This window comes from Sminthopsis crassicaudata, chromosome 3, assembly GCF_048593235.1.
Source record: "Sminthopsis crassicaudata isolate SCR6 chromosome 3, ASM4859323v1, whole genome shotgun sequence".
Taxonomy (NCBI): domain Eukaryota; kingdom Metazoa; phylum Chordata; class Mammalia; order Dasyuromorphia; family Dasyuridae; genus Sminthopsis; species Sminthopsis crassicaudata.
The window spans coordinates 524902393-524913198 of NC_133619.1; positions in this window are offsets into that span (position 1 = coordinate 524902393).

The window sequence follows — 10806 nt, forward strand, 5'->3', positions numbered from 1 at the left end:
ATCCTTTCTCTGAATTTTTTGAAATCTACAAATCCCAAATAAGGGGCACTTATCCAACTATTGTCTGGATTTCCATCCCTTTACTATTAAGAACTCTAAAAGTGTATAATCACTTTCACCAAAAGTTTCTGTCATTTTTATTTGAGGAATAGGTTCTTTCTTGTTGGTAACAGGCTGTAGAATAATAGTGCCTGATGCTTATTTTCCTCTATTTTTCAAAGAATGGAAATATCCTTAAGACAGGTCATTTTGCTTTTTGTAGAGAAAGAACATCAGATTTCAGTATAATTTAAGTCTCCATCACTACTATATATCACTGCTGTGCAAGTGTCTGAGATGATCCTTTTGATTGTGAGTAAGCTATGTTACTACCACTATATAGCTTTTATTTCTCCCTCTAAAAATCATTTCATTCAAATAATATCTACTATGCTTCTTCCTTTCAATTCATGGGTTTCCTTATACAAATGAAGTATATTACTTCAAGTATTAAACCTTGGTTCTATAAACAAGTTATACAATTCCAGATTATTTTGGTCATGACTCACATTTTACCAAGTCTCATTGATACCTATGAATATTTATAAAGTGAAATTTACTCTTCTGGATTAAGATTTCAAATTTATTTGATTCAAATTTGTAAGTCATTCCCAAAATGGATAAAGGATAAGTTGAATACAGTTTTCAGTGGAATAAATTTAAGCTATCAATGGTTGGTTGAAAAAAAATGTTTTAAATCAATAGTAATCAGACAAATGAACATTAAAACATCTTTGAGGTGCCATCCCATGTCCACTAGATTAGCAAAGTGGATAAAAATGTGAAATGATAAATGCTAGAGGTATTGGGGAAAAAAACAGGTGCATCAGATTCACTGTTGGTGGAACTGTGAACTCATTAAGCCATTTGGGGAAAGCAATTTGGAACTGTGCCCTCAAAAAATGTTAAACTGTTTATGTCTTTTGATTCAGCAATAACACTACTAAGTCTATAAACCAAAGAAATAAAAGAAAGAGGAAAAAGACATATTTGAACAAAAATATTCATAGCAATTATTTTGTGGTAGCAAAGAATTGGAAACAAAGGGGGTGCCCATCAATTGAATAAGTTATAATATAACTATATGATAGAATGCTATTATTGTGCTATAAGAAATAATGAAAGAGATAGTTTTAGAAAAATGAGAAAACTCATGTGAACTGATGTCGAGTGAAGTGAGCAGAACCAGAACAATTTTTCAATAACAATATTATTGCAAAGACTAACAATTTTGAAAGATATAGAAATTTTGATCATTACAATGGAACCAACCACAGTTCCAGAGGATTTGCATTAAAATAACCTATCTCCAGAGAATATGGAATTAGAATCAGATGAAGCATACACACATACATACATGCATATGTTTACATACATTTATATATACATATATATATACACACATATGGAATTCTTTGCATATGACTAATGTAGAAATTTATTTTGCTTGACTATACATGTTTTTGTAACAGGTTTTATTTTCCTTGCCTTTTCAGCGAGTAGGAGAAAGGGGAGGAAAAAGGAAGGAGAGAATTGGGAGATAAAAAGAAATTGCATTTAAAAATAAATTTAAAATGCAAAATAAATTTTATTTTATTTATTTATTTATTTATTTATTTTTCCTGAGGCTGGGGTTGAGTGACTTGCCCAGGGTCACACAACTAGGAAGTGTTAAGTGTCTGAGACCAGAATAAATTTTAAAAGATTTCAAGTTTATCTTCTATATTAATATAATAGAGGTATAATTAATAATATAATATATAGTGTCTGGAAGGGAAACTCCCAAAAACCTGCTTCTAGGAGAATAATGTGATATGGAGGGGAATAGTCTTGGAGAGACTATGTAGAAGGCATGAACATTTTGTAACTTGTTCTACCCTACTGGCTACTTAGTTATAAGGAGCCTTTTATTGGATTTATAGCTGGAATTGGAGACAGTTCTAAAAATTCTACTTTAAATTACTTACTCACAATGTTTGGGTAGAGACAATACAATGAAGAGACTTTGTAACTTTCAACTCTGGTGCCTTGGAATTCTATGGAAGGTCTTCGGTCCCCTCTGGTGCCCTGGAACCCTATGGGAGGTCTTCGGTCCCCTCTGGTGCCCTGGAACCTTATGGGAGGTCTTCGGTCCCCTCTGGTGCCCTGGAATTCTATGGGAGGCCTTTGGTCCCTGGTGCCCTAGAATTCTATGGGAGGCCTTCGGTCCCCTCTGGTGCCCTGGAACTCTATGGGGGCCTTCGGTCCCCTCTGGTGCCCTGGAACCCTATGGGGGCCTTCAGTCCCCTCTGGTGCTCTGGAACCCTATGGAGGCCTTCGGTTACCTCTGGTACCCTGGAACCCTATGGAGGCCTTCAGTCCTTGGTGCCCTGGAACCCTATGGAGGCCTTCAGTCCCTGGTGCCCTGGAAGCCTATGAGAGGCCTTCGGTCCCCTATGATGCCCTGGAACCCTATGGGAGGTTTTTAGTCCACTCTGTTGCCCTGGAACCCTATGGAGACCTTCAGTCCCCATGCTCTGTTTATTCTCTGTTTATTTTAGGTGAAGGAAGTTTTAGAAAAAATTAAAAAGGAGGGACAGTGAGGTGATGCATTGGATAGAGCACCAGCCCTGAAGTCAGGAGGACCCTGGACAAGTCACTTAATTCCAATCGTCTCAGCAAACCAAACAAACAAATAAATAAGTAAGTAAGCAAATAAAGAAATAAATAAAAAGGAAAAGAAAAAAAATCAGAAGAGCAAATGGCAGGAATCTGGAAATTGGAGTCTGCTGGGTTTTACAGCCAATGCAGTATCCTGAGGAGTGAACAGGAAAGGGGTAGCTGAGTTGAGGAATTATCTGGAATTCATATCAAATCTATACATGTACTTTGTAGAACTAATAGTATTTATAAAGGGCAAGTGTCCCATTAAAAAGTTAGTTGATGCTTTCATCATCATGAAATTGGGATGCTTCCATATGGCATATAACAGTGAAGGGGACAGGAGGAACACAGTCTTTGGGGGCTGAAGCCCATGGCAGTAAAATAAGAGAGATACCATCTGAGCCCTCTGGTACCATGGAACTGTGACGGATTCCCTCTTCATTCCTGCATTCATTCCTGCATTCCCTAGAATGTAGCCATTCTGGTTCTGGGAGAGTTAAAGCTTACTCACTACATTACCACTGGACAGAGACTTTGGTGTGTTTGTAAGTAAGTAGCAAGGAGGAGGCAGTTGACAGAGATTGAAAATGAGAGAATGACAATGATATTGGGGACAAGCTGCTAGAAAAGACAGGAGGGGATGAGATTTATGGTCCATGCTGTCCTTGGCACATGAAAGCCACTTCATCATTAGATATTATAGTGAAGGCAAAGATAGTGGGGGACACTGTCAGAGGGCTGTAAGATGAGGAGGAGAGAGGGAACTCTCAGTGAGTGGCCAACATTTTTGTAGGGAAGCATGACATGAGGCCCTCAGCAGAGAATATAGGGGAGAAAAAGTCTTGGAAGGCTTGAGGAGAAACAATTTGGAACAGCTGCAGTAGTGAGTGGGACAGAAAATTAGTTAGGGGAGGATAGTCTTATTGCAGTAAGGGCCCTGTTTAAATTAATTAGAATAAATATTCTGTTGACCAAGACAACATTGTTTTATAATTTTTCCCGGCTCCATTCAGCAACACATGAAAAGATCAAAAGAAATAGATGTTGAGAGTAATATAAGACTGGGGTTTGCAGAGTCAGCAAAAGGACAAAGGAACAAGGAATATTAGCAGAAAAGGGTAGTACAGAGTTGAACTGGTTCACCAAAGGGATTGGAATTGGGAAGGGAAGATAGTGTAATCAGAGTACAGGGATGGTCCTGTATAGTGTTGAAAGATGGAAGTTTTGGAGAGTGAGGAAAAGAAGCAGAATAGGTTTCAGGTGAATAAAATATTAAGAAATGAAAAGATAAAGGATTATGATTAAATAAAGATGGAAATATAAAAGTTGGCTTAGGAGAAGTAAAGCATAGAGAAAGATGGAAAGAGTAAATGCTATGATAGAAAAAAAGAAAATGCAAAGTTCTTGAACATGGAAATGGAACAATTATGAACAACAGCAAGTTCAAGGGCATGACTATTCCTTGTATATTGCAAAGTGAAAGAGTAGGTCATGGGAACTTGAATAGACTAAAGAATTGGGAATTTAGGACATTTGAGGGAACCTCAACATATTGAAATAGACATGCAGAATGCAGAAGCAGAAATGAGAACTCAATTTTGTTAGATGAGATATTAAAGAGATTTGCAAAAACATGTAAAATAGTTCATTCTTTTCACTAATTATTTTGTTTTGAAAATTAGTTATTTCTCATAACATTGTTATTTTATGATAGCTTTATTATTTTAGATGAATATATTTTAAAATATCAATTTGGATTTCTAATATGGTAAATATTAATAGATACAATCTGCATAAATAAAAATTCTTTGGAGTCCTCAATAATTTAAGAGCGTATAAGCAGCCTGAGATTAAAATGTTTGAGAAACTTTATTATGAGGGATGACTTTCTAAGAAGAGATTGGGGAAGAATACAATGGAAAATGAAGGTGGTGGGGAAAAATCAATAAAGTTTCATTAAAAACAAAAAAGAAAATCAATTTGACAGTGGCATGAAAGATGGATTAGAAAAAATTGACTTGAGTCAGAAGACCAGTGAAGAGAGCATTGCTATAGTCTAGGCAAAAGAGAAAAATAAATAAATAAAGAGAAGAGGACAGAAAGGAAAGAGTTGGCTACTGATTAATATGGGAATTGGGGGTGAATGAAAAGTTAAGAATGATTTGATAATTGGGAACCTGAGTGAGAGGAAGAATGGTGGTTTGGAGGGACAAAGTAGGAATATTAGGAGAGGGATAGGATTCAAGATGGGTGTGGAATATTCAGATGGTTATATCCAGCAAGAAACTGATTGTTTTAGACAGGGTTTAATTAAGTATGAAGATATAGTAAAGGTTCTTCCATTTAGCAATTAAGAAACCATTAGTAACTTTAGAAAAAGTAGTAGCAGATTGTAGTAGGATAGATCAATAATGTAGGATAAGTAGGATAGTAAATATGAGGTGATTATGTAACAAAGAGATATAAAAATAGCTTTTTCTAGGAGATTCCTCGATTCTTTGATGTGGGGTCCTCAAAGTTTGGAAACTCCTTCTACCAGTTCAGACTGACATCTCATCTGCAATGTATAGTCTTTTCCTGGAACAAAAAAGAATCCAGTGACTTATTCATAGTCACACAACCAACAACTATAATATGGGTTAGAACTTATCTAATCTGTCTCTAAGGCCAGTTTTCTAGTTTGAGATAGAAACTCTATCATATTCTCTCTAATATTTTATTTAAGGTTTATTCTTTACATATACTATCTCATTCAAAACCTCCTTATTATAGCTATTGCAAATATCTCTATTTTACAAATGGGGTATCTTCTGACTCCAAGAACAGCAGGTTTTTTTTCACTCTATTATTCTATTTCTCTATTTTTCCATCTCCCCTAATCATCTTTATTCCCATGCCTGTCATCCTTTGCTTCTTTATTCCTGATTCCATCTCTTACCTTAGAATCTTGCTCATGCTTTCAAACATGTGTTAGCTATTATTATTTTGATGAATAAATTTCTGTTCAAATGCTCTGTCCTATCACATTTAATATAAACTACCAAATTTTGGAATTCGTTCTTGTGACAGTTTCCTCTCAAAAGCAAAACTAAACTATTTTAGATGCATAGTTAAATTGATATAATATTTCGTATAATTTAAAATACATAATGAACTTTAAATGTTACATGAATGTACCCAAAGAAATTTTTTAAAAAGAGTAAAAAGACTCATATGTACAAAATATTTAACTTTTTTTGTTGTGAAAAAAAAAACCCCTGGAAACTAAAAGGGTGCCTTTCATTTGGGGAAAGGCTGAATAGATTATTATATATTATTATAGGATATTATTGTGCCATAAGAAATGAGGAAGAGGATAATTCCAGAGAAATCTGAGAGGACTTATATGAACTTAGCCAAAGTGAAGTAAAAAAACCAGGAGAACAATTTGAACTATAACAACATTATTAAAAAAAAAACAACAAAAAAACAAAAACAAAAACACTTTGAAAGATTTAAAAATACAATGAAAAGTATCAACGCAATAACTAGGATTCCAGACGGCTGATAATAAAGAATGCTATCCATTATATTATTATTGTATACAACATGATGAACAAGCTGATTTTAGAAAATCCTGGAAAGATTTACCAGAACTAATACCGAGTGAAGCAAGCAGAATCAGGAAAACATTATACACAGTAATAGTAGGATTGTACAATTATCAACTATGACAGACCTGGGTCTTCTCAACGGTTCAGGGACCCCAGGCAAGCCCAATAAACTGTGGATGGAAAACACCATCTGCATCTGAAGAGAGAACTGTGGGGCTGAGTGTAGATCAGTACTATTTTCACCTTTTTTTTTTCTTTATTTTTCTCACAGTTTTTTTCTTTTAACATGATTCAAATGTTTAAAAAATGAATGTACATGTATAATGTAAAAAATTTACATGTAACTGGGGAAAATAAAAATATTTTTAGAAGAATGCTATTCGCAAAGTTGCAGGATACAAAATAAACCCACATAAATTATCAGCATTCTTATATGTCACTAACAAAATTCAACAGTTAGAGTTACAAAGAGAAATTCCATTTAAAGTAACTACCAATGGTATAAAATATTTAGGAATCTATCTGCCGAGGGAAAATTAGAAACTATATGAGCAAAACTACAAAACACTTTCCACACAAATTAAGTCTGATCTAACCAATTGGAAAAATATTAAATGCTCTTGGATAGGGAGAGCAAATATAAAATAAAGATGACAATACTACCTAATCTATTTATTTAGCACTACACCAATCAGATTCCCAAAAAACTATTTTAATGACCTAGAAAAAATAACAACAAAGTTCATATGGAAAAACAAAAGGTCAAGAATTTCAAGGGAATTGGGGCAGCTAGGTAGCACAGTGGATAGAGCACCAGCCTTGAATTCAGGAGGACCTGAGTTCAAATATGATCTCAGACACTAAACACTTCCTAGCTGTGTGACCCTGGGCAAGTCACTTAACCCCAGCCTCAGGGGGGAAAAAAATTCAAGGGAATTAATGAAAAAAAAAATCAAATGAAGGTGGCCTAGCTGTACCAGATCTAAAATTATATTATAAAGCAGCAGTTACCAAAACCATTTGGTATTGGCTAAGAAATAGACTAGTTGATCAGTGGAATGGGTTAGGTCCAAAGGACAAAATAATCAATAACTCTAATAATCTAGTGTTTGACAAACCCAAGAACCCCAGTCTTTGGGATAAGAACTCAATGTTTGACAAAAATTGCTGTGAAAATTGGAAATTAATATGGTAGAAGCTAGGCATTGACCCACACTTAACACCGTACACTAAGGTCAAAATGGGTTCATGACCTACAAATAAAGAATAAGATTATAAATAAATTAGAAGAACATAGGATAGTTTACCTCTCAGACCTGTAGAAGAGGAATGAATTTATGTCCGAAGAAGAACTAGAGATCATTATTGATCACAAAGTAGAAAACTTTGATTATATCATATTGAAAAGTTTTTGTACAAACAAAACTAATGCAGATAAGATTAGAAGGGAAACAATAAACTGGGAAAACATTTTTACAATCAAAAGTTCTGATAAAGGCCTAATTTCCAAAATATATAGAGAATTGACTCTAATTTATAAGAAATCAAGCCAATCTCCAATTGATAAATGGTCAAAGGATATGAAAAGACAATTCTCAGATGAAGAAATTGAAACTATTTCTAGTCATATGAAAAGATGTTCCAAGTCATTAGAGAATCAGAGAAATGCAAATTAAGACAACTCTGAGATACCACTACACACCTGTCAGATTGGCTAGAATGACAGGGAAAGATAATGCAGAATGTTGGAGGGGATGTGGGAAAACAGGGACACTGATACATTGTTGGTGGAATTGTGAATACACATCCAGCCATTCTGGAGAGCGATTTGAACTATGCTCAAAAAAGTTATCAAACTGTGCATACCCTTTGATTCAGTAGTGTTACTACTAGGCTTATATCCCAAAGAGATCTTAAAGAAGGGAAAGGGACCTGTATGTGCAAGAATATTTGTGGTAGCCCTCTTTGTGGTGGTCAGAAACTGGAAACTATGTGGATGCCCATCAATTGGAGAATGGCTTAATAAATTGTGGTATATGAATATTATGGAATATTATTGTTCTGTCAGAAATGACCAACAGGATGATTTCAGAAAGGCCTGGAGAGACTTAGATGACTGATGCTGAGATCATTATATACTTCAACAACAATACTATATAATGATCAATTCTGATGGATGTGGCATTGCTAAAGGAGCTGGCCCCGCCCACGAAGGGAGGAATCGGGGAGGGTCCAAGAAGATTCTGTATAAAAGTAGGGAACAGCAACCACTCGGGGAGACATTTTGGGGAGCAGACAATAAAGAACAGCTCTGCTACATGTTGGCTCTCTGTTTGCTTATTCCCCGCTCCTGTCTCCGGAGCCGGGCCAGAGACGTCCGAAGGCTGGTGGAAGCTAGAAGCACGCGGTAAGAAACTTTCGGTTTCCAGTGAGACTGCAACAAGTGGTGTGGAAAAACCCCCAACAAAGAATGCTATTCATCTCCTTACAAAGAAGCAATGGGATAAATATGAAGAAAGAAAAAAATATTTTTGGACATAGTCAATTTAAAAATTTGTATTGCATGAGTATATTTGTCACAAAAATTTTGGTTTTCTTCCTTTTTTTCAATAGAGGGGATGTAGAAAGAGAAAGTAAATGTTTATTAATTGAAAAAAAAAAGAATGTTATATGAATTATTTTCCCAATTGCACATAAAGATAATCCTTAACATTTATTTTAAAAAATTGTTTGACTGACCAACATCTAATATCCTATATGAAGATAAAGTTGAAATGCGTTCATGATTTAGACATAAAAGGTGATACCATAAGTAAATTAGGAGAACAAGGGATAATTTCTCTCTCACATCTGTGAAGAAGGAATTTATGACTAAAGAACATTAGAAAACATTATGAAATGCAAAATGGATGATTTTGAATATATTAAATTAAAAAGGTTTTATGCAAACAAAATCAAAGCAGTCAAGATTAGAAGAGAAGCAGAAAGTTGGGGGGAAAATTTACATCCGAGGTTTTTGATAAAGTCCTTATTTCTAAAATATGTAGAAAATTGACTCAGATTTGTAAGACTACAAGATATGGGGCAGCTAGGTGACACAGTGGATAGAGCACCATCCCTGCAGTCAGGACCTGAGTTCAAATCTAGCTTTAGACATTTAACATTTCCCAGTTATGTGGCCCTGGGCAAGTCACTTAACCCTAATTACCTCAATAAAAAGACTACAGGACATTCTCCATTTGATAATTGGTCAAAGAATATGAACAATTTTCAGACAAAGAAATTAAAGCCATTTCTAGTCCCATGAAAAGATGCTCACTATTGATTAGAGAAATACAAATTAAGACAATTCTGAGATATCACTTCATATTTCTCAAATTGGCTAAAGTGACAGGAAAAGATAATCATAAATGTTGGAGGGGATGTAGGAAAACTGGGACACTAATACATTGTTGGTGGTGCTGTGAAGATTCAACCATTCTGAAGAGCTATATACTTAAACCAAAGAGGGGGAAATTATACACTTCAATATGCATTCAGATTCCATCGTTCTTTCCATGGATGTGGATAGCGGTTTTCATCATGAGTTGTTTGAAATTGTCTTGGATCATTGTATTGAGAACAGCTATTAAATCATTCACAGTGGATCTTCAAACAATATTGTTTGTTGTTCCTTTTACAATGTTTTTTTGCTTGTGTTCACTTTTCATCAGTTCACATAAGCCTTTCCATGTTTGAAAGAACATTTATTAAGCATTTACTCTATGGGTCAAGCAGTTTCAAATGTTATAAAATACAAGTAACCTAGACAATCCCTGTCCTCAAGGAGCTTACATTCTAATAGAGAAAAATTAATATGTATAGGGGAATGGTGGCCAGGGAAGAGAGTTTTGGACAGCAAAGTCAAAGGGATGGCTATTACACATTTTCATGTTTACATTTTAACTCTGCTATTCTATATCATCTTTGTTTTGGATGTTTTGCAGTAGCCTTTGAATAAAAAGATTATATTTCTGATCAGAAAAGCTGTTCTGTTAGCCAAAAGGGAAGGCATTTGTGGTATTACAAGACAAAAATATAGATACACACAATTCTCTCATTTCATTAAATTTGCACATAAACATTCCTTTACGTTCTTCCAATTTTAAGTCCTTGAAGAGAAGGAGAGTCTTCCAGGAGAGGCATGGTATGGGGTGTAGTCATATCTCCCATATGCATCAAAGAAAATTTTTTAGAATCTGTTCTCATAATTTTCTACATTGTATATTTATTTGGAAACAGAAGTAATTCAAACAGCATCTTTATTCCAACATCGGCTTCAATCCTCAAATCTACATACATTATTAAGCTTATAGGTTTTATTCATCCCATTTTCTGTAGTCAAAAACAATGGAGAAATACAATGCTTCTGTTTCCAAAGGACTAGTTTATATTGCAAGGGAGGATCTAATTTCAAGGTTCAGAGAACTGGGGGAAAATGTAAATAGGAAGAAATTGTAGTGTGTACAAAGTTTAAGAGACAAAGTGAAAA